We start from the raw sequence: 21620 nt of genomic DNA on the forward strand, positions 1-21620 counted from the left end.
AGTTTGAGTGTGCAATGCAGGCAGACGTGCTGCAAATAACGTTCCAATACTGTGAATTGACAAAAGTACAATAGCCACGTTTAGGATACAACTAGGTACAGTGAGTGTTTGCTAGTATAATGGCTGAGTTTAAAAAAGTTTGAGTGTGCAATGCAGGCAGACGTGCTGCAAATAACGTTCCAATACTGTGAATTGACAAAAGTACAATAGCCACGTTTAGGATACAACTAGGTACAGTGAGTGTTTGCTAGTATAATGGCTGAGTTTAAAAAAGTTTGAGTGTGCAATGCAGGCAGACGTGCTGCAAATAACGTTCCAATACTGTGAATTGACAAAAGTACAATAGCCACGTTTAGGATACAACTAGGTACAGTGAGTGTTTGCTAGTATAATGGCTGAGTTTAAAAAAGTTAGAGTGTGCAATGCAGGCAGACGTGCTGCAAATATCGTTCCAATACTGTGAATAGACAAAAGTAAAATAGCCACGTTTAGGATACAACTAGGTACACTGAGTGTTTGCTACTATAAATGGCTGAGTTTAAAAAAGTTAGAGTGTGCAATGCAGGCAGACGTGCTGCAAATAACGTTCCAATACTGTGAATAGACAAAAGTACAATAGCCACGTTTAGGATACAACTAGGTACACTGAGTGTTTGCTACTATAAATGGCTGAGTTTAAAAAAGTTTGAGTGTGCAATGCAGGCAGACGTGCTGCAAATAACGTTCCAATACTGTGAATTGACAAAAGTACAATAGCCACGTTTAGGATACAACTAGGTACACTGAGTGTTTGCTACTATAAATGGCTGAGTTTAAAAAAGTTTGAGTGTGCAATGCAGGCAGACGTGCTGCAAATAACGTTCCAATACTGTGAATTGACAAAAGTACAATAGCCACGTTTAGGATACAACTAGGTACACTGAGTGTTTGCTAGTATAATGGCTGAGTTTAAAAAAGTTAGAGTGTGCAATGCAGGCAGACGTGCTGCAAATATCGTTCCAATACTGTGAATAGACAAAAGTACAATAGCCACGTTTAGGATACAACTAGGTACACTGAGTGTTTGCTACTATAAATGGCTGAGTTTAAAAAAGTTAGAGTGTGCAATGCAGGCAGACGTGCTGCAAATATCGTTCCAATACTGTGAATAGACAAAAGTACAATAGCCACGTTTAGGATACAACTAGGTACACTGAGTGTTTGCTAGTATAATGGCTTAGTAACAATGAGTTGTAGTGTGCAATGCAGGCAGACGTGCTCTGCAAATGTCTTTGCACTAGTGGGACTATAGCAAAGTCCAATAGCCACGTTTAGGATGCCACTAGGTACACTGAGTGTTTGCTAGTAAAATTGCTTAGTTTAAAAAAGTTGGAGTGTGCAATGCAGGCAGATGTGCTCTGCTAATATCTTTACACTAGTGGGACTATAGCAAAGTCCAATAGCCACGTATAGGATGCCACTAGGTACACTGAGTGTTTGCTAGTATAATGGCTTAGTTAAAATGAGTTTGAGTGTGCAATGCAGGCAGACGCGCTATGCAAATGTCTTTGCACTAGTGGGACTATAGCAAAGTCCAATAGCCACGTATAGGATGCCACTAGGTACACTGAGTGTTTGCTAGTATAATGGCTTGGTTTTAATGAGTTGGAGTGTGCAATGCAGGCAGACGCGCTCTGCAAATGTCTTTGCACTAGTGGGACTATAGCAAAGTCCAATAGCCACGTATAGGATGCCACTAGGTACACTGAGTGTTTGCTAGTATAATGGCTTGGTTAGAATGAGTTGTAGTGTGCAATGCAGGCAGATGTGCTCTGCTAATGTCTTTGCACTAGTGGGACTATAGCAAAGTCCAATAGCCACGTATAGGATGCCACTAGGTACACTGAGTGTTTGCTAGTATAATGGCTGAGTTTAAAAAAGTTAGAGTGTGCAATGCAGGCAGACGTGCTGCAAATATCGTTCCAATACTGTGAATAGACAAAAGTACAATAGCCACGTTTAGGATACAACTAGGTACACTGAGTGTTTGCTACTATAAATGGCTGAGTTTAAAAAAGTTTGAGTGTGCAATGCAGGCAGACGTGCTGCAAATAACGTTCCAATACTGTGAATTGACAAAAGTACAATAGCCACGTTTAGGATACAACTAGGTACACTGAGTGTTTGCTACTATAAATGGCTGAGTTTAAAAAAGTTTGAGTGTGCAATGCAGGCAGACGTGCTGCAAATATCGTTCCAATACTGTGAATAGACAAAAGTACAATAGCCACGTTTAGGATACAACTAGGTACACTGAGTGTTTGCTACTATAAATGGCTGAGTTTAAAAAAGTTAGAGTGTGCAATGCAGGCAGACGTGCTGCAAATATCGTTCCAATACTGTGAATAGACAAAAGTACAATAGCCACGTTTAGGATACAACTAGGTACACTGAGTGTTTGCTAGTATAATGGCTTAGTAACAATGAGTTGTAGTGTGCAATGCAGGCAGACGTGCTCTGCAAATGTCTTTGCACTAGTGGGACTATAGCAAAGTCCAATAGCCACGTTTAGGATGCCACTAGGTACACTGAGTGTTTGCTAGTAAAATTGCTTAGTTTAAAAAAGTTGGAGTGTGCAATGCAGGCAGATGTGCTCTGCTAATATCTTTGCACTAGTGGGACTATAGCAAAGTCCAATAGCCACGTATAGGATGCCACTAGGTACACTGAGTGTTTGCTAGTATAATGGCTTAGTTAAAATGAGTTTGAGTGTGCAATGCAGGCAGACGCGCTATGCAAATGTCTTTGCACTAGTGGGACTATAGCAAAGTCCAATAGCCACGTATAGGATGCCACTAGGTACACTGAGTGTTTGCTAGTATAATGGCTTGGTTTTAATGAGTTGGAGTGTGCAATGCAGGCAGACGCGCTCTGCAAATGTCTTTGCACTAGTGGGACTATAGCAAAGTCCAATAGCCACGTATAGGATGCCACTAGGTACACTGAGTGTTTGCTAGTATAATGGCTTGGTTAGAATGAGTTGTAGTGTGCAATGCAGGCAGATGTGCTCTGCTAATGTCTTTGCACTAGTGGGACTATAGCAAAGTCCAATAGCCACGTATAGGATGCCACTAGGTACACTGAGTGTTTGCTAGTATAATGGCTGAGTTTAAAAAAGTTAGAGTGTGCAATGCAGGCAGACGTGCTGCAAATATCGTTCCAATACTGTGAATAGACAAAAGTACAATAGCCACGTTTAGGATACAACTAGGTACACTGAGTGTTTGCTACTATAAATGGCTGAGTTTAAAAAAGTTTGAGTGTGCAATGCAGGCAGACGTGCTGCAAATAACGTTCCAATACTGTGAATTGACAAAAGTACAATAGCCACGTTTAGGATACAACTAGGTACACTGAGTGTTTGCTACTATAAATGGCTGAGTTTAAAAAAGTTAGAGTGTGCAATGCAGGCAGACGTGCTGCAAATATCGTTCCAATACTGTGAATAGACAAAAGTACAATAGCCACGTTTAGGATACAACTAGGTACACTGAGTGTTTGCTAGTATAATGGCTTAGTAACAATGAGTTGTAGTGTGCAATGCAGGCAGACGTGCTCTGCAAATGTCTTTGCACTAGTGGGACTATAGCAAAGTCCAATAGCCACGTTTAGGATGCCACTAGGTACACTGAGTGTTTGCTAGTAAAATTGCTTAGTTTAAAAAAGTTGGAGTGTGCAATGCAGGCAGATGTGCTCTGCTAATATCTTTGCACTAGTGGGACTATAGCAAAGTCCAATAGCCACGTATAGGATGCCACTAGGTACACTGAGTGTTTGCTAGTATAATGGCTTAGTTAAAATGAGTTTGAGTGTGCAATGCAGGCAGACGCGCTATGCAAATGTCTTTGCACTAGTGGGACTATAGCAAAGTCCAATAGCCACGTATAGGATGCCACTAGGTACACTGAGTGTTTGCTAGTATAATGGCTTGGTTTTAATGAGTTGGAGTGTGCAATGCAGGCAGACGCGCTCTGCAAATGTCTTTGCACTAGTGGGACTATAGCAAAGTCCAATAGCCACGTATAGGATGCCACTAGGTACACTGAGTGTTTGCTAGTATAATGGCTTGGTTAGAATGAGTTGTAGTGTGCAATGCAGGCAGATGTGCTCTGCTAATGTCTTTGCACTAGTGGGACTATAGCAAAGTCCAATAGCCACGTATAGGATGCCACTAGGTACACTGAGTGTTTGCTAGTATAATGGCTTAGTTAAAATGAGTTTGAGTGTGCAATGCAGGCAGACGCGCTATGCAAATGTCTTTGCACTAGTGGGACTATAGCAAAGTCCAATAGCCACGTATAGGATGCCACTAGGTACACTGAGTGTTTGCTAGTATAATGGCTTGGTTAGAATGAGTTGTAGTGTGCAATGCAGGCAGATGTGCTCTGCTAATGTCTTTGCACTAGTGGGACTATAGCAAAGTCCAATAGCCACGTATAGGATGCCACTAGGTACACTGAGTGTTTGCTAGTATAATGGCTTAGTTAAAATGAGTTTGAGTGTGCAATGCCGGCAGACGCGCTATGCAAATGTCTTTGCACTAGTGGGACTATAGCAAAGTCCAATAGCCACGTATAGGATGCCACTAGGTACACTGAGTGTTTGCTAGTATAATGGCTTGGTTTTAATGAGTTGGAGTGTGCAATGCAGGCAGACGCGCTCTGCAAATGTCTTTGCACTAGTGGGACTATAGCAAAGTCCAATAGCCACGTATAGGATGCCACTAGGTACACTGAGTGTTTGCTAGTATAATGGCTTGGTTAGAATGAGTTGTAGTGTGCAATGCAGGCAGACGCGCTCTGCAAATGTCTTTGCACTAGTGGGACTATAGCAAAGTCCAATAGCCACGTATAGGATGCCACTAGGTACACTGAGTGTTTGCTAGTATAATGGCTTGGTTAGAATGAGTTGTAGTGTGCAATGCAGGCAGACGCGCTCTGCAAATGTCTTTGCACTAGTGGGACTATAGCAAAGTCCAATAGCCACGTATAGGATGCCACTAGGTACACTGAGTGTTTGCTAGTATAATGGCTTAGTTATCAGTTGGAGTGTGCAGAGGACAAGAGGGTACAGTGGCAGGATTGTGGTGCTCTGGGTAGAGGAATGGAAGCCTGCCTTTCTATTCCCTCCTAATGGTGAAATGCAGGTAGGAAATCCCTGACCTGGGCTACACAGACGCTGTTGCTGTTTGCAGGACCTGTCACCTATGGCTCTCTGACCATGCCGGTTGGAGCCCTTAAAAGGACTGCTATAAAGTGCTCTCCCTAAGCTGTCTAACGCTGTGTATGCAGCGCATACAGCTGTATCGGCTATAGGACTCAGGAAGACGGAGCTGCGACAGTGATGTCTGACACCAAAGACGCAGAAGGCAGATAATGGCGTCCGTGAAGAAAATGTCCGGTTTTATAATGCAGGGACATGTGACATGCAGATCCTATCACACATGCCGTTGCTTCTCTGGCTCAAAGTCCACTTAGCTGTGTGTGTGTCTGGGATTGGCTGACATGCTGGCCCGCCCCACAAGACGCGCGCGCTTAGGGAAGGAAGACAAGAAAAAAAAAAAAAAAAAATGGCGATCGCCATTATAGAAACAGCAGTGATCTGAAGGCGCTGTTCACGCACACTATACACTGAAATGTGATAATAGTTTGATTCACAGAGTGACTTACACTATTACAGCAGAAACCAAGCTATGATTTAGCTGTTTTTTGGCTGCTAGAACCGTTCTCGAACGTTTCTAGAACTACCGAGCTTTTGCAAAAAGCTCGAGTTCTAGTTCGATCTAGAACATGCCCCAAAATCACTCGAGCCGCGAACTGGAGAACCACGAACCACGAACCGCGCTCAACTCTAAATAGGAAGTGAAGGTTTATATAGACAAGGAAAGTACTGATCAACAGCAACTGACATGCTGAATAACGTCCAAGGGCCTTAAAGGAAAAGTATGAAAACCAAGCAGGAATGGTAGAAGGTAAGGTAGTAGTTTGTGCAGCCAAACGCTGTGACCTTCTATAGCTGGACACCACAGGACTGTCTGTCACCCGTGACACACCCATGACAGTCTGTAGGCTGTGAGGTCGCATATAGTGTCACGCTTCCCGGGTCCCGGCGCTGTCTGTCACTCCCCCCTCCGGTTCCCGGTCCTCCTGCCCGCAGCTGCCCCCCTCACTCTCTCTCCTCTGCATCCTCCGTGCCTCCTGCCCGCCGGTCCCGGCGTCTCACTGTGATCCAGGACACTCTGTCTGGTCCCCCTGCATCTCCTGCACCGCTTCCTGCTCTGGTCTCCGGCACACGAGCCTCACGCATGCGCATTAGGGCGCGCGCGCGTTCACTCACCTCTTCTTAAAGGGCCAGCATCCCGGAAACAGGATATGGCCAATTACAGGTACAGGGTATATTAGGACTTCCTTTCCATGTGGGCGGTGCCTGATCAATGTGTTCCCATAGCTAGGTGTTCAGGTCCCTTTGTGCCTTGTCTTCGTTTAACTCTGTCTCTTCCGCAGAGCCCGCCTGCCACCCTAACCCGGTGCTGACTGCTGATTCCCCAGGAAGTCTCCCGGTGACTGTCTACTGAGGATCCCGCCATTTCTTATCAGCCTGAACCCGTCACCGATCCCCGACTTCAACTGGTAAACATCAGTCTGCACGTCTCGCTGGACCCGGACCCTGTCTGCTGTTCCTACCCGGCACCTGAATTCGGTTCCAGTCATCCGTCCTGCCTACGGTGCCCGTTGGACTCAGAGACATTCCTGTACAGATCCCTGAAGGACTCTTATGACTCGCCCACCCCAGGGCTATGGGACACCCGGTGCCGGGCCGGACTAGTCCGGTGGTAGTCAGTGGTGGCTGGGCCCGGCTCCGTGGCCCTGGTGGGTGTCAGTAGAATATGTGGCTTGCTTATTAATGGTTGTGTTCGTGACGCCACCTGTGGTATGCGGCTATTAAGCCGCCGCTGCTGTGTAAGGCCTCTGGGGTGATAATATGGCAGCAATGGTGGTACTGCTCCCCACAGGTGGAGCGATGCCCCGGGGCACAGTTGGTGCTTGTGAATGTCTATGCAGCTGAAATAACAGAGACCACTTCAAGGGTGCAGTTCAAGTTCTTTACTCACAGTTCTTGTCACGGCCGGCAGGAACCCTTGGACTGCTGGGACCACTGTCAGGGACCTCCGCCGTTTCTGGGTGGTTCAGAGAGTAAAAGCCGGTACCTGTCACGCTCCCCGGGTCCTCGGCTCCCCTTCCCGGGTCCTCTGTTCCGCTCCCCGGGTCCTCAGCCCCGCTCCCCGGCTCACCTGCCACGCTCCCCGCTCTCCAGCCTCCGGTGCCCGTCCTTCCCAGGCCCCCTGGTCTCCGATCCCGGCGCCCGACGGCTTCCCAGGCCCTGGCCGGCTCCCCTGCGTCCTCCTCTCAGCTTCCTTCCCTGGCTTCTGGCACCCGAGCCGCGCGCATGCGCATTAGGGCGCGCGGTCACTGACCCTTTCTTAAAGGGCCAGCGTCCATTAACAGGAAATGAGGCTAAACAGGTACAGGGTATAAAGGGGTTTATTGTCCAAGGGGGCGGGGCCTGATCTTCGTGTTTCCTAAGCTAGGAGTCAGGTCTCCTGGTGTCTCTGTGCATATACTCACCTATCTCTCTTGTAGAGCCGTGCCTGCCTCGCCATCCAGTCCTGCCGTATCCTGAACCCCGAACGCTGTCCATCTGCCATCCTGACAGTCCGCACCATCTCGGATCCCTGCGGTGACCCGTCATCTCGCTCCAAAGGTTCCGGACCCCGCCTGACATCATCTCGGCTTCCGAACCTGAGCTGCGTCACCCGGACTACCACCCTTGACTCCGTGGTCCCAGGGACTTCTCCGCTATACTCGTGTGCACGGACTGTTCTGCTGTTTATAGTGTTCCAGCTACCGGACTCTTTACTACCATCTAGGAGTTCGGCCCAGTGGATCCACCTCCTGGGTCTGCCCGTCCACCTGGCCGTGACAGTAAGATCAGGCCATGGATCCCGCTGCAGCACTAGCAGCCGTACAGGAGGAACTCCAATGCCAGCGTGAAGTCCAGACCCGCATGCTGCAATTCATGTCTTCTGTGGACGCCCGCCTGAACACGCTACAAGCGGCAGTTACGACTTCAACATCCCGGGCTTCCACTAGTCAATCCACGGATCCAGCTCCTGTGGCGACTTCTTCAGATACCACCAGACTTCGGTTGGCTTCACCACCCCGGTACGCCGGAGACCCCAAGACCTGCAGGGGATTCTTAAACCAATGCTCCCTCCACTTCACGCAGCTGCCGCATTTGTTTGCCTCCGACCAAGCCAAGGTCGCCTTCATCATGTCCCATCTAGAGGGTGAGGCACTGGCGTGGATGAACCCCTTGTGGGAGAAGGGGGATCCTGTGACCACGAACATCCAGGACTTCCTGCAGGCATTCCGTGGTACCTTTGATGAGCCCGGACGCGCCTCCGCGTCTGCTTCGTCTCTTCTCCGGTTACGTCAGGGGACTCTGACGGTGGGTCAATACGCGATCCGGTTTCGCACCCTGGCCTCAGAACTCGGGTGGAACAACGAGGCCCTAACCGCCGCCTTCTGGGAAGGACTCTCAGGGCGAATTAAAGACGAGCTGGCGGGTCGTGACGTACCGACCACCCTGGATGCCCTGATTGCCCTAGCGACTCGAGTGGACATTCGCTTTCAGGAGCGATCCAAGGAAGTGTCCCGTGAGAGACGTCCGGTACGGCATTCCTCTCCTCCGCAGAAACCCTCCGTACTTCAGTCATCGACAGCTGGGGCTCCCGTCCACGAGCCCATGCAGATCGACCGAGTGCGTCAGTCTGAACAACGTCAAGCAGAGCGGCTCGCCAAGGGTCTCTGCTTTTACTGCGGTGAGGGCACACACCTGCTACGCTCCTGTCCAGAGAGGCCGGGAAACTCCAAAGCCTAGGGTTGGTAGGAGAGGCCACCCTAGGTGCTGGGACTCTCTCTGACCCGGTTACATGGACAGTGCAAGTGACAACGGGAGAGACGCGGTTCACGGCTGATGCCTACCTCGATTCCGGGGCAGCAGGCAATTTCATCCAGCAGGCCACGGTGGACAAGTACCGGGTGCCTGTTATTCCACTCGACAAGCCCCTAGTGATTGCCTCGGTGGATGGGAGACCCCTCTCTGACACCATCTCCTGGATCACCAGGCCGGTCGAACTGCGTATCGGTGCCCTTCACACCGAGAACATCGCTTTCTACGTCCTCCCACACATGTCCCACCAGATCCTGCTGGGACTTCCATGGTTGCGGACACACGAACCATCAGTTAGCTGGGGCACTGGCGAAATCACCCGATGGGGCTCTTCGTGCCATGAGAAGTGCCTAAAGTCCATACAACCCATCCGACGACCTCCGGTTCCAGAGAACCTACCGGGGCTGCCCTCGGCCTATTGGTCCTTTGCAGATGTCTTTGATAAAAAGGAATCCGAGGTACTGCCGCCACATCGTCCATACGATTGTGCCATCGATCTGCTCCCAGGAACAACACCACCACGAGGAAGGATATATCCTTTATCTCCAGCCGAAACAAGGGCCATGTCTGCTTACATCTCAGAGAGCCTGGCAAGGGGGTTCATTCGGAGATCCTCCTCTCCTGCTGGAGCAGGTTTCTTCTTTGTCAAGAAGAAAGAGGGCGACTTACGCCCATGCATAGACTACCGGGGTTTGAATCAAATCACCGTAAAAAACAAGTACCCTCTGCCGCTCATTCCCGAATTGTTTGACCGGCTTAGAGGAGCTCGTGTGTTCACCAAGCTGGATCTTCGGGGTGCTTACAATCTGGTACGCATCCGCTCTGGTGACGAATGGAAAACCGCGTTCAATACGCGCGATGGACATTATGAATACTGCGTGATGCCCTTCGGCCTGTGTAACGCTCCTGCCGTCTTTCAAGAACTGGTGAACGACGTGTTCCGGGACCTTCTCTACATCTGTGTGGTAGTGTATCTAGATGACATCCTTGTCTTCTCTCCGGACCTCCAAACCCACAGAGAAAACGTACAGCTGGTTCTACAAAGACTGAGAGAGAATCGTCTGTACGCAAAGCATGAGAAGTGTGTCTTTGAGCAGTCTTCTCTCCCCTTTCTGGGGTACATCATCTCTGATACTGGACTGCAGATGGATCCCAAGAAGGTCTCCGCCATTCTCAACTGGCCTCCTCCTTCTGGACTGAAGGCAATCCAACGCTTCCTGGGATTCGCCAACTACTACCGCCAGTTTATCCCTCACTTCTCTGCCTTGACTGCTCCTCTCTCCGCTTTGACTAAGAAGGAGGCTAATCCAAAGGACTGGTCACCTGCGGCTGACGCCGCGTTTGGCTCTCTGAAGCGGGCTTTTGCTTCCTCTCCTGTACTTCACCGTCCGGAGTTAAACCGCCAGTTCACCTTGGAGGTGGATGCCTCCTCCTCAGGAGCCGGAGCAGTGCTCATGCAAAAGTCCTCCTCCGGGAAGATGGTGACTTGCGGATTCTTCTCCAAGGGCTTCTCAGCGCCTGAACGCAACTACACCATCGGTGACCGAGAGCTCTTGGCAGTCAAACTGGCTTTGGAGGAATGGCGCTACCTCCTGGAAGGTGCAGTGTACCCCGTGATTATTTACACGGACCACAAGAACTTGGAATACCTACGGTCCGCTCAGCGTCTGAACCCACGGCAAGCCAGGTGGTCCCTATTCTTTGCCAGGTTTGATTTCCAGCTTCACTTCCGACCCGCGGACAAGAATGTACGCGCTGATGCCTTGTCCAGGTCTTTCATGCCCATGGAGCAGGAGGAAGAGACTACCCAACCCATCATTTGTCCTAGTAAAATCATTCCGGTGGCCCCTGTCACCCTGGCCCAGATACCGCCCGGGAAGACCTATGTCTCCGAGGTAGACAGGAAAAAAGTGTTACACTGGGGTCATGCCTCGAAAACAGCCGGTCATGCTGGTCAGAAAAAGACATGGGGTGCGATTGTACGTCATTATTGGTGGCCATCCCTTCGCACGGACGTCGCTGCTTTTGTATCCGCCTGTTCCTCTTGTGCCAGGAACAAGACGCCCAAACACCTCCCATATGGCCGTCTTCTGCCTCTGCCGATACCCTCAGTTCCGTGGCAACACATAGCAATGGACTTTATTACGGACTTGCCATTGTCCTCCGGACACACAGTCATATGGGTCGTGGTGGACCGGTTCTCTAAAATGGCCCATTTCGTCCCTATGGCTGGACTGCCCTCTGCTCAGGAACTCGCGGACGCCTATATACAACACATCTTCCGCTTGCATGGCTTTCCATTACACATCGTATCCGACAGAGGAACTCAGTTCACCTCCCGCTTCTGGAGGGCTCTCTGTAAACATCTGGGAGTGACTCTGGACTTTTCATCTGCATACCATCCTCAGTCTAATGGCCAGGTAGAGAGGGTCAATCAAATCTTGACCTCTTTCTTACGTCACTATGTTAACGCCCATCACGACGACTGGTCCGCTCTTCTTCCTTGGGCTGAATTCTCCCACAACCACCACATCAGTGAGTCGTCCTCCAGCTCTCCCTTCCATGTCGTTTACGGACTTCAGCCTTCCATCCCATTGCCTGTATCCCCTTCTTCGGATGTCCCTGCTGCAGATACAGTAGCCCGTGACTTTGCAACCATTTGGGACTCTGTCAAAGCGTCCCTTGGGCGTGCTTCCCTGCGGATGAAAAGACACGCAGACAAGAAACGTCTGGACCCTCCGTGTTTCTCTCCTGGAGATCTCGTCTGGCTTGCTTCCCAGTACGTCCGCCTGAAGTTACCATCATACAAGCTGGGTCCTCGCTACATTGGGCCGTTTAAAGTCCTCAACAAGATCAATGAGGTCTCCTACAAGCTACAACTCCCGGCCACGATGAGGATACCCAACTCATTCCACGTCTCCCTGCTCAAGCCGGTTGTCCTTGGTCCCTTCTCCGCTGCTGCCAGTCCGGCTCCTCCACCTATTGCCGATGACGACATCTATGCGGTAAGGGATATCGTGGCCATGAAGACCATACGAGGTCGACAGTTCTTCCTGGTGGACTGGGAAGGGTATGGTCCTGAGGATAGGTCCTGGGAGCCCAGGGAGAACGTAGGCACTCCTCTGATCCGTGCCTTCATGTCCCGGTTGCGGGGAGGGTGGGGGGGGGGGTACTGTCACGCTCCCCGGGTCCTCGGCTCCCCTTCCCGGGTCCTCTGTTCCGCTCCCCGGGTCCTCAGCCCCGCTCCCCGGCTCACCTGCCACGCTCCCCGCTCTCCAGCCTCCGGTGCCCGTCCTTCCCAGGCCCCCTGGTCTCCGATCCCGGCGCCCGACGGCTTCCCAGGCCCTGGCCGGCTCCCCTGCGTCCTCCTCTCAGCTTCCTTCCCTGGCTTCTGGCACCCGAGCCGCGCGCATGCGCATTAGGGCGCGCGGTCACTGACCCTTTCTTAAAGAGCCAGCGTCCATTAACAGGAAATGAGGCTAAACAGGTACAGGGTATAAAGGGGTTTATTGTCCAAGGGGGCGGGGCCTGATCTTCGTGTTTCCTAAGCTAGGAGTCAGGTCTCCTGGTGTCTCTGTGCATATACTCACCTATCTCTCTTGTAGAGCCGTGCCTGCCTCGCCATCCAGTCCTGCCGTATCCTGAACCCCGAACGCTGTCCATCTGCCATCCTGACAGTCCGCACCATCTCGGATCCCTGCGGTGACCCGTCATCTCGCTCCAAAGGTTCCGGACCCCGCCTGACATCATCTCGGCTTCCGAACCTGAGCTGCGTCACCCGGACTACCACCCTTGACTCCGTGGTCCCAGGGACTTCTCCGCTATACTCGTGTGCACGGACTGTTCTGCTGTTTATAGTGTTCCAGCTACCGGACTCTTTACTACCATCTAGGAGTTCGGCCCAGTGGATCCACCTCCTGGGTCTGCCCGTCCACCTGGCCGTGACAGTACCCTTCTCTTAGTGTCTCTTTCTTCTGCTGTCTTCCTTAGCCTTGCCTTTGTTAGGATGAACCTGGCTTGGCCTCCACTACAGCCTCCAGGCTGGGGGGTCACCTGTCGGCTGATTACCCCTTTTCTGGAAGTCTGCTATGGGTTCTGGCCCTGGGAGTCTACAACCTTCCCTGGGCCTCGGTTTTTACTGTTTGGAGATGATTTTGCACTCCTCCAGTCTCTAGGGACCATCCCCTGTCGCAGCTTGATCCCTCCACCGATGTTCCTGTGGAGCGGGCCACCGCAGCCTACAACTACCCGTGGCACCTCTAGGACCTCTCCGTGGTACCTCTAGGACTGCCCGTGGTACCTCTAGGACTACCCGTGGCCCTGGGATCCCTTCTGTCTTCTACGTGGTGTCACCTGGACCTCTGGGTCCCAGGATCTTCACCAGGAAGCGTCTCCTTCTGTTACTCTGCTCCTGACTGACTTGGAGCCTTTCTTTCCTTCTTTCTTTCCTTTTCTCCTCCTTGCCTGCCTCCAGCAGGCCTCCTCCTCCCTCCTTTCTCTCGTTCTTCTTCTCCAACTACATGCTCACTCTCTCACTCCCTGAGGTAGACTGACTAAACTTGACCTTCCTCTCTGTGTCTGCTCTCAGAAGGCTCCTCCCACCTCCCCAGTTGCCCTGTTCTACCCTATAGGAGCAGGGATGGGTCTTATGACCCCTCCCAGCATGCAGCATGGGAGGGTTGTCTGCCACTTTCCCTGGTCCCAGTGTGTTCCTAGCAATGGGTGTAGTGTGGATTTACCAGGGGACCGGAGTTCACTCTCTTCCTCTCCCAGAATGGGCATCACACCGCTGGATGGGGTGCAATGACCTGTGGCGACGGAAGCCTCAGGGGCGCCACACTCCCCCACAGCAAATCCCAGCACGTCCTCGGGCTGAAAAACAACAAAAACATGTGGGAGAACTGCAAAACATTTTTGGTATGCAAAACATAAAACAATAAAACATTTCTTCCCTTTATGGGAGGCATAGGTACTTTAACGTTGCAAAACTTCTTATAAAGAAACTATGTGTGCACTTCCAGTTCATTGCATGGTTTGGGCACATCCCCCTTAATTCTGGTAGGGGGCACAACAGGTGCAACTATATACATTTTCGGCTACAACAAGTCCAGTAGCCTGGCAGTTCGTTTCCTTTCAACAACAATGGGACATAATCAACCAGCCACTAAGTCCAATGGCCTGGTTACTTAAGACACATAAGACATCACAATTACCGGGGCCCACATTCCAGTTCAGTGGCCCGGTACACATAAACATGGGGGTGACATCTTCGAAAAGCATGAGGGGCAGTATAGCAGGAAAGGGTGTCATCTTCGAAAAGAACATTGGGGCAGAACACAAGGGACATCTTCAAAAAGAATGAGGGGCAGACAAGGGCTATATACAGTTCAATTGCTTCTTACTTCTTTACATGTAGGGATTCTTCTCTGGCTCCCCACCTGGCAGCAGGTAGACAGCGGTCAGCACAGTCTGCGTCTGCTGGTCTTGGCGGGCCGCGCCTGGCATGGCGGCGGCCCGTATTGGAGTCGCTGCTGTGACCGATTCTTGACGGGCCGCACCTGGCGTGGCTGCGGCCTGGGCTTGGCGGGCCGCATCTGCGGCGTGGATTAACGTCGCCGCTGCGGCGGGATCTTGCTGGTCCGAGCGGGGTATCGCTGCTGGGGCCTGAGCTGGACGGGCAGGACTTGGCATAGCTGCTGCGGTGTGGATGGGCGCCGCTCCGGCGGCGAAATCTTGGCGGGCCGCACCTGGCGTGGCTGCGGCCCGGATCGGCGTCGCCGTGCCGGGCGTCTCTCCAGGGACCGCGGGAATGGCAGCGGGGGTTGGGGCACTCGCGCCGGCAGGGGCAGCATGGGACTCACCCAGATCTAGGCCGGAGATGCTCTGCAGCAGGATCGGCATCGCTGGTGTGGACTCTGGATGGACGTGGGCATCACCCCCACGCAGGCCTCGCTGCACAGACTTCTGCAGACTCCTCATGGCCAGCACCATCTCCTTCCCCCACGCGGGTGTCTCCCGTCCGCTCTGCTTCTTCATCCCGTCAGCCATCCTTCCGACCTCAGCCTCCAGCTCAGCGGCGGTCACAGGCCTGATCCAGGTAAGCTCCTCCTGGCCTCCGATTGCAGGAGCCATTTTCTCTCTCTGCTGGTCTGGCATTTAGACTTGTTCTGCCAGCCGGCCAGCTTTTCTAGGCGCCATTTCTTCTTCTTCCGCCTTCCATGGCGGGCACTGCTTCGCGCTCGTTTCTGGGACAAGGGGGCGGGGCTTCTCTTTGCGCCCTTTCTTCTTTCACGCCCCCTTTCTTCCCGCGCTCAGTGACTTCAATGGCGGCAGTTTCTCACAGTAAAACACGGCTATTTCACGATTCTTCAGGCTCACAGTACCCGGTGGAACCGGGCACGAAATCCTGTTCACAGCGCCAAAGTTGACTCGCCCACCCCAGGGCTATGGGACACCCGGTGCCGGGCCGGACTAGTCCGGTGGTAGTCAGTGGTGGCTGGGCCCGGCTCCGTGGCCCTGGTGGGTGTCAGTAGAATATGTGGCTTGCTTATTAATGGTTGTGTTCGTGACGCCACCTGTGGTATGCGGCTATTAAGCCGCCGCTGCTGTGTAAGGCCTCCGGGGTGATAATATGGCAGCAATGGTGGTACTGCTCCCCACAGGTGGAGCGATGCCCCGGGGCACAGTTGGTGCTTGTGAATGTCTATGCAGCTGAAATAACAGAGACCACTTCAAGGGTGCAGTTCAAGTTCTTTACTCACAGTTCTTGTCACGGCCGGCAGGAACCCTTGGACTGCTGGGACCACTGTCAGGGACCTCCGCCGTTTCTGGGTGGTTCAGAGAGTAAAAGCCGGTACCCTTCTCTTAGTGTCTCTTTCTTCTGCTGTCTTCCTTAGCCTTGCCTTTGTTAGGATGAACCTGGCTTGGCCTCCACTACAGCCTCCAGGCTGGGGGGTCACCTGTCGGCTGATTACCCCTTTTCTGGAATTCTGCTATGGGTTCTGGCCCTGGGAGTCTACAACCTTCCCTGGGCCTCGGTTTTTACTGTTTGGAGATGATTTTGCACTCCTCCAGTCTCTAGGGACCGTCCCCTGTCGCAGCTTGATCCCTCCACCGATGTTCCTGTGGAGCGGGCCACCGCAGCCTACAACTACCCGTGGCACCTCTAGGACCTCTCCGTGGTACCTCTAGGACTGCCCGTGGTACCTCTAGGACTACCCGTGGCCCTGGGATCCCTTCTATCTTCTACGTGGTGTCACCTGGACCTCTGGGTCCCAGGATCTTCACCAGGAAGCGTCTCCTTCTGTTACTCTGCTCCTGACTGACTTGGAGCCTTTCTTTCCTTCTTTCTTTCCTTTTCTCCTCCTTGCCTGCCTCCAGCAGGCCTCCTCCTCCCTCCTTTCTCTCGTTCTTCTTCTCCAACTACATGCTCACTCTCTCATTCCCTGAGGTAGACTGACTAAACTTGACCTTCCTCTCTGTGTCTGATCTCAGGTGGCTCCTCCCACCTCCCCAGTTGCCCTGTTCTACCCTATAGGAGCAGGGATGGGTCTTATGACCCCTCCCAGCATGCAGCATGGGAGGGTTGTCTGCCACTTTCCCTGGTCCCAGTGTGTTCCTAGCAATGGGTGTAGTGTGGATTTACCAGGGGACCGGAGTTCACTCTCTTCCTCTCCCAGAATGGGCATCACACCGCTGGATGGGGTGCAATGACCTGTGGCGACGGAAGCCTCAGGGGCGCCACACTTATCCTGTACCCCTAGTGTTCTGGCCCCCGTGCATCTAGGCCCTCTGGTGGGGTGATCGGACAGTCCCTGTATAGGGGTTAGCTCTGGGTTGCCTCACTGGGGGAGTCTGGTGCACAGCCCAGTGAATCCACCTCCAGGACGTTAAGCTGGTGTCACACACAGCGACAACGATAACGACGTCGCTGCTACGTCACCATTTTCTGTGACGTTGCAGCGACGTCCCGTTGCTGTCGCTGTGTGTGACATCCAGCAACGACCTGGCCCCTGCTGTGAGGTCGCCGGTCGTTGCTGAATGTCCAGCTTCATTTTTTGGTCGTCACTCTCCCGCTGTGACACACACATCGCTGTGTGTGACAGCGAGAGAGCGACGAAATGAAGCGAGCATGGAGCAGGAGCCGGCGTCTGGCAGCTGCGGTAAGCTGTAACCAGCGTAAACATCGGGTAACCAAGGGAAGACCTTTCCCTGGTTACCCGATATTTACCTTCGTTACCAGCCTCCGCCCTTGCTGCCAGTGCAGGCTCCTGCTCTGTGCACATGTGGCTGCAGTACACATCGGGTAATTAACCCGATGTATACTGTAGCAAGGAGAGCAAGGAGCCAGCGCTAAACAGTGTGCGCGGCTCCCTGCTCTCTGCACTGTGACATGTAGCTGCAGTACACATCGGGTTAATTAACCCGATGTGTACTGTACCTAGGAGAGCAAGGAGCCAGCGCTAAGCGCGGCTCCCTGCTCTCTGCACATGTAGCACAGCGACGTTATGATCGCTGCTTCTGCTGTGTTTGACAGCTAAGCAGCGATCATAACAGCGACTTACAAGGTCGCTGTTACGTCACAGAAAATGGTGACGTAACAGCGACGTCGCTGTCGCTTAGTGTGAACCCAGCTTTACATATAGTGGGTGGTTTGTGGCAGTAATGGGAAAAAAGGAGATTGTAGAGGAGATAGCGAGAACCTAGAGAGTTGACTGAAAATAGTGTTGAAACTAGAGACCGATCCTTGAACTGAGCGGGAAGACACTAGTGGCCAGGTCCATTAGTCATCAAGGTAAGGGATTAATCCTAACTGGTGTATGAATGTAGTCGGCTTATCCGAGCGGAATCTCCCCAAGCGTCTTAGAGTACAAGGTTCTACTGTGACCATGATAATGGGACCCCTAATCCTCACCCGTGTTAGGAGACTAGACGCGGAGCCACTTCAAGGGAAGGTGTCCGTCATCAATGGTACTGTAACACTGATCTGGGTTGTGCTGGAACTCACAGGACCAGTAAGATCTGAAGCAACCCAGTGTGAACTAGGACTGAGCCTGATCATGTCTGGAAGGTATGGGCCCATCATCTGAAGTGTTTAGTTGTTGCAGAGAATGAACTGTTGAGTGCCATTCACTGTCCAAAGGACAGGTGGATACGCATATTTACATCCACTCTATTCATATCAGATGTTCCCCCCTTTCCTTCCTAACCTGACCCCCTCCTGACTAACCATGCCCCTTCTTTAATAACCCTGACCCCCTGCTTCCTACATGCTAACCTTTCTTCAATTTTTTTTAATTTGTTTTTCTTTTAAAATGACGGGAAAAGTAAGAAGTTACAAAATCTATCACAAATACGAAATCAGCTCAGTACCAAATTTGCTAATTTTTGGCAATATATTGTGAAATAAACCAATCACCTATGCCCCTGTCAAGGACAAATTCCACATTTTCAGAAATCTCCTTCTTAACAGTGAATGCCTGCTGAAATCTCGAATAGAGCATTACTGAATGCCAGCAAGGAGGAATTTAGACCACACAAAATGTAGTTGGTATAAGCTCCTCGTTCAGAACTATGAGAAGGTGCACACCCAAGAGCTTTTTTTTTTATTACACAAGCCTTTGTATATATCAATAGTGGGTTGATCTCTTAGAAAATGGACAATGGACATTAGACCAGTGGAAATCTGTGCTTTGGTCTGATGAGTCCAAATTTGAGATCTTTGAATCCAACCATCGTGTCTTTGTAGAAAAGGTGAACGGATGGACTCTACATGGCTGGTTCCGACCGTGAAGCATGGAGGAGGAGGTGTGATGGTGTGGAGGTGCTTTGCTGGTGACACTGTTGGGGATTTATTCAAAATTGAAGGCATACAGAACCAGCATGGCTACCACAGCATCTTGCAGCGGCGTGCTATTCCATCCGGTTTGCGTTTAGTTGGACCATCATTTATTTTTCAACAGGACAATGACCCCAAACACACCTCCAGGCTGTGTAAGGGCTATTTGACTAAGAAGGAGCGTGATGGGGTGCTACGCCAGATGACCTGGCCTCCACAGTCACCAGACCTGAAACCAATCGAGATGGAAGTGAAGAGTGAAAGCAAAAGGGCCAACAAGTGCTAAGCATCTCTGGGAACTCTTTCAAGACTGTTGGAAATCCATTTCCGGTGACTACCTCTTGAAGCTCATCAAGAGAATGCCAAGAGTGTGCAAAGCAGTAATCAAAGCAAAAGGTGGCTACTCTGAAGAATCTAGAATATAAGACATATTTTCAGTTATTTCACACTTTTTTGCTAAGTATTTCATTCCACATGTGTTAATTCATAGTTTGGATGCCTTCAGTGTGAATCTACAATTTTCAGAGTCATGAAAATAAAGAAAATTCTTTGAATGAGAAAGTGTGTCCAAACTTTGGGTCTGTCCTATATATATATATATATATATATATATATAGTACTCTCACAGTAGAAAAGCATATGGAAAAATATTTTGTATTCTCACAGTCCAATCCCATGAAGGGATTTTCCACTTTTGGAAAAGTGGATCTGAAACAATTCCTGCAATTTAATTAACAAGGACAGATAGTACTCACCCTCTCCAACTCTAGAGCCAGTCTCTGTGTTTTGGCACTGACGACATGTTGGCAATATACATCACCGCTGCAGCCAATCACTAAGCTCAGCCCATGTAGGCAGCATGAGCTACTGAGCAGTGATGTAATGTGGGGGAAGGTATCTGTTTTTATTATTTTACATTTATGGATACACTTTTCTAAAAGTGAAATCTGCCTAATATAGGATGAGCGCTCGGGACGGCTCAGGTTAGCGAGCGCAGAGTCCTCCAGCAGCGTCAGACTATGTCCTGTACATATATCCTTTACATAATGTCTATTTCACTCTTATTAGTCCCTCATCATGTCATTAAATAGACATCTTATTATGGTGGGTGGAAATTTTCTCATCTCGGCTAAATATTTTCATTAGCAGACAGAGAATTTTCAGTTTGCAGGAAGGTTAATATTGAATGACACGGCGCAGACAAATTAATATGAGACAGAATAAAATATAAATCTATTTTTAAATTAAAGAATAAAACAACAATCAGGATGGTAAAAAGACTTGTCAGTGGGAATGATAGAGATTTACTCAGTCTGAAGTATGAGCCCCGTGCAGAAATCCTGGCATTTAAAGGGAACCAACCACCATGATTTTGCTATATGACTTAAAGGCAGTGCCATACGGGCAGTAAGATGCTGAGTCCAGGCATACCTGTTATAAAAACATCGGATGCTCGGTTGCCGAAATATCTCTAATCAAAGTTGCAGAAATGCCTGCACTTTGATTGACAGGTGCAATGGGTGCGGAGTCGGACCTTTGTGGGTCAGGTCATCATTGCAAAGGCCTTCTCCAGCATCCTCCTGGCTTGCCCCCTTTCCTTTATTTGAACATCGTGCCACATTGCTGTTGGTTGGTGGCGTGTGAGCATTGACACAGTAATCCTGTCTTCATTAAAATAGCGCCAGAGTCTGAGTATGTGACGATAAAGACCATGAGAAGCATAGGCACGTGTGCAGATTTTTTTATTTACATGCCACTTATTGTCATCACCGCAGTGACATAATTACTGTGTCAATGTGAAGATGTTCCAGATATTCCCAAGTTCAAGAATGCATTACATTGCTTTATTTTGTGGCTGCTTTTATTGTCTTGCAGGTCCGAGATAGCCGAGGATGGCCATTGATAAAGGAAGGGGGAATGTAAATGAGTGGAAAAGCTGTTGACACCCCCCTTGGAGATCTTATAGTGATATAATGCATTGTCATGTTTTATATGTTTTATCTATTTGGTGGCCTGCAGCACTTAGTTGGCAGTGGACAGGATTAACTTTTGGCACAGCCCATGTTGGGAGGAGTTAAGTGGTTATGTAACTGTCGAGGGCGGAGGAGGGGAGCGCTGCGCTCTCCCACTGCTCGGGTCCGGCTGCTACTGCGGCTGCTCGGTGGCTCGAGCGATGGGCCGGATCCCGGGGACTCGAGCGGCGCTCCTCGCCCGTGAGTGAAAAGGGGTGGTTTGGTTTAGGGATATTGTCCGTGATGCCACCCACGGTTGTGGTGATTTTGTTGACACCACCGCTGCTCTGGACGGGGATCCCGGGGGCGGTGACAGGGAGCAGCTTTGTTGTTAATTCTCCCCTCCGTGGGTAGGGGGTTGGTTGTCCCGGGGCCCGGTGATGGGGTAGGGATGGATGACAGGCGGGTTGCGGGGCCTGATGAGGTGCAGGGTCGCGGGGGCAGCGCTGTGCCGCACGGCACGGTGGTACTCACTCAGCCCAATGATGAGGACACAGTTCACGGTAAAACAAGTGGCTGGATGGACGGGTCCCTCGGACGGCTGCGGTGTCTCCCGGCAGGTTAGTGGTGACTGCCTTTCCCAGCACCTAGATACGGTAGTTGGTTCCAATGGGTTCCCACCGGTAACCCGCTCCCCGGCTTGGATGTGGGCCGGAGGAGCACCTTTTGCCCGCAGGCGCTGGCCCTGAGAAATGGTTGCCTTGGCGGTGGCGGTGTCT

This window comes from Anomaloglossus baeobatrachus, chromosome 1 (genome assembly GCF_048569485.1).
Source record: "Anomaloglossus baeobatrachus isolate aAnoBae1 chromosome 1, aAnoBae1.hap1, whole genome shotgun sequence".
Taxonomy (NCBI): domain Eukaryota; kingdom Metazoa; phylum Chordata; class Amphibia; order Anura; family Aromobatidae; genus Anomaloglossus; species Anomaloglossus baeobatrachus.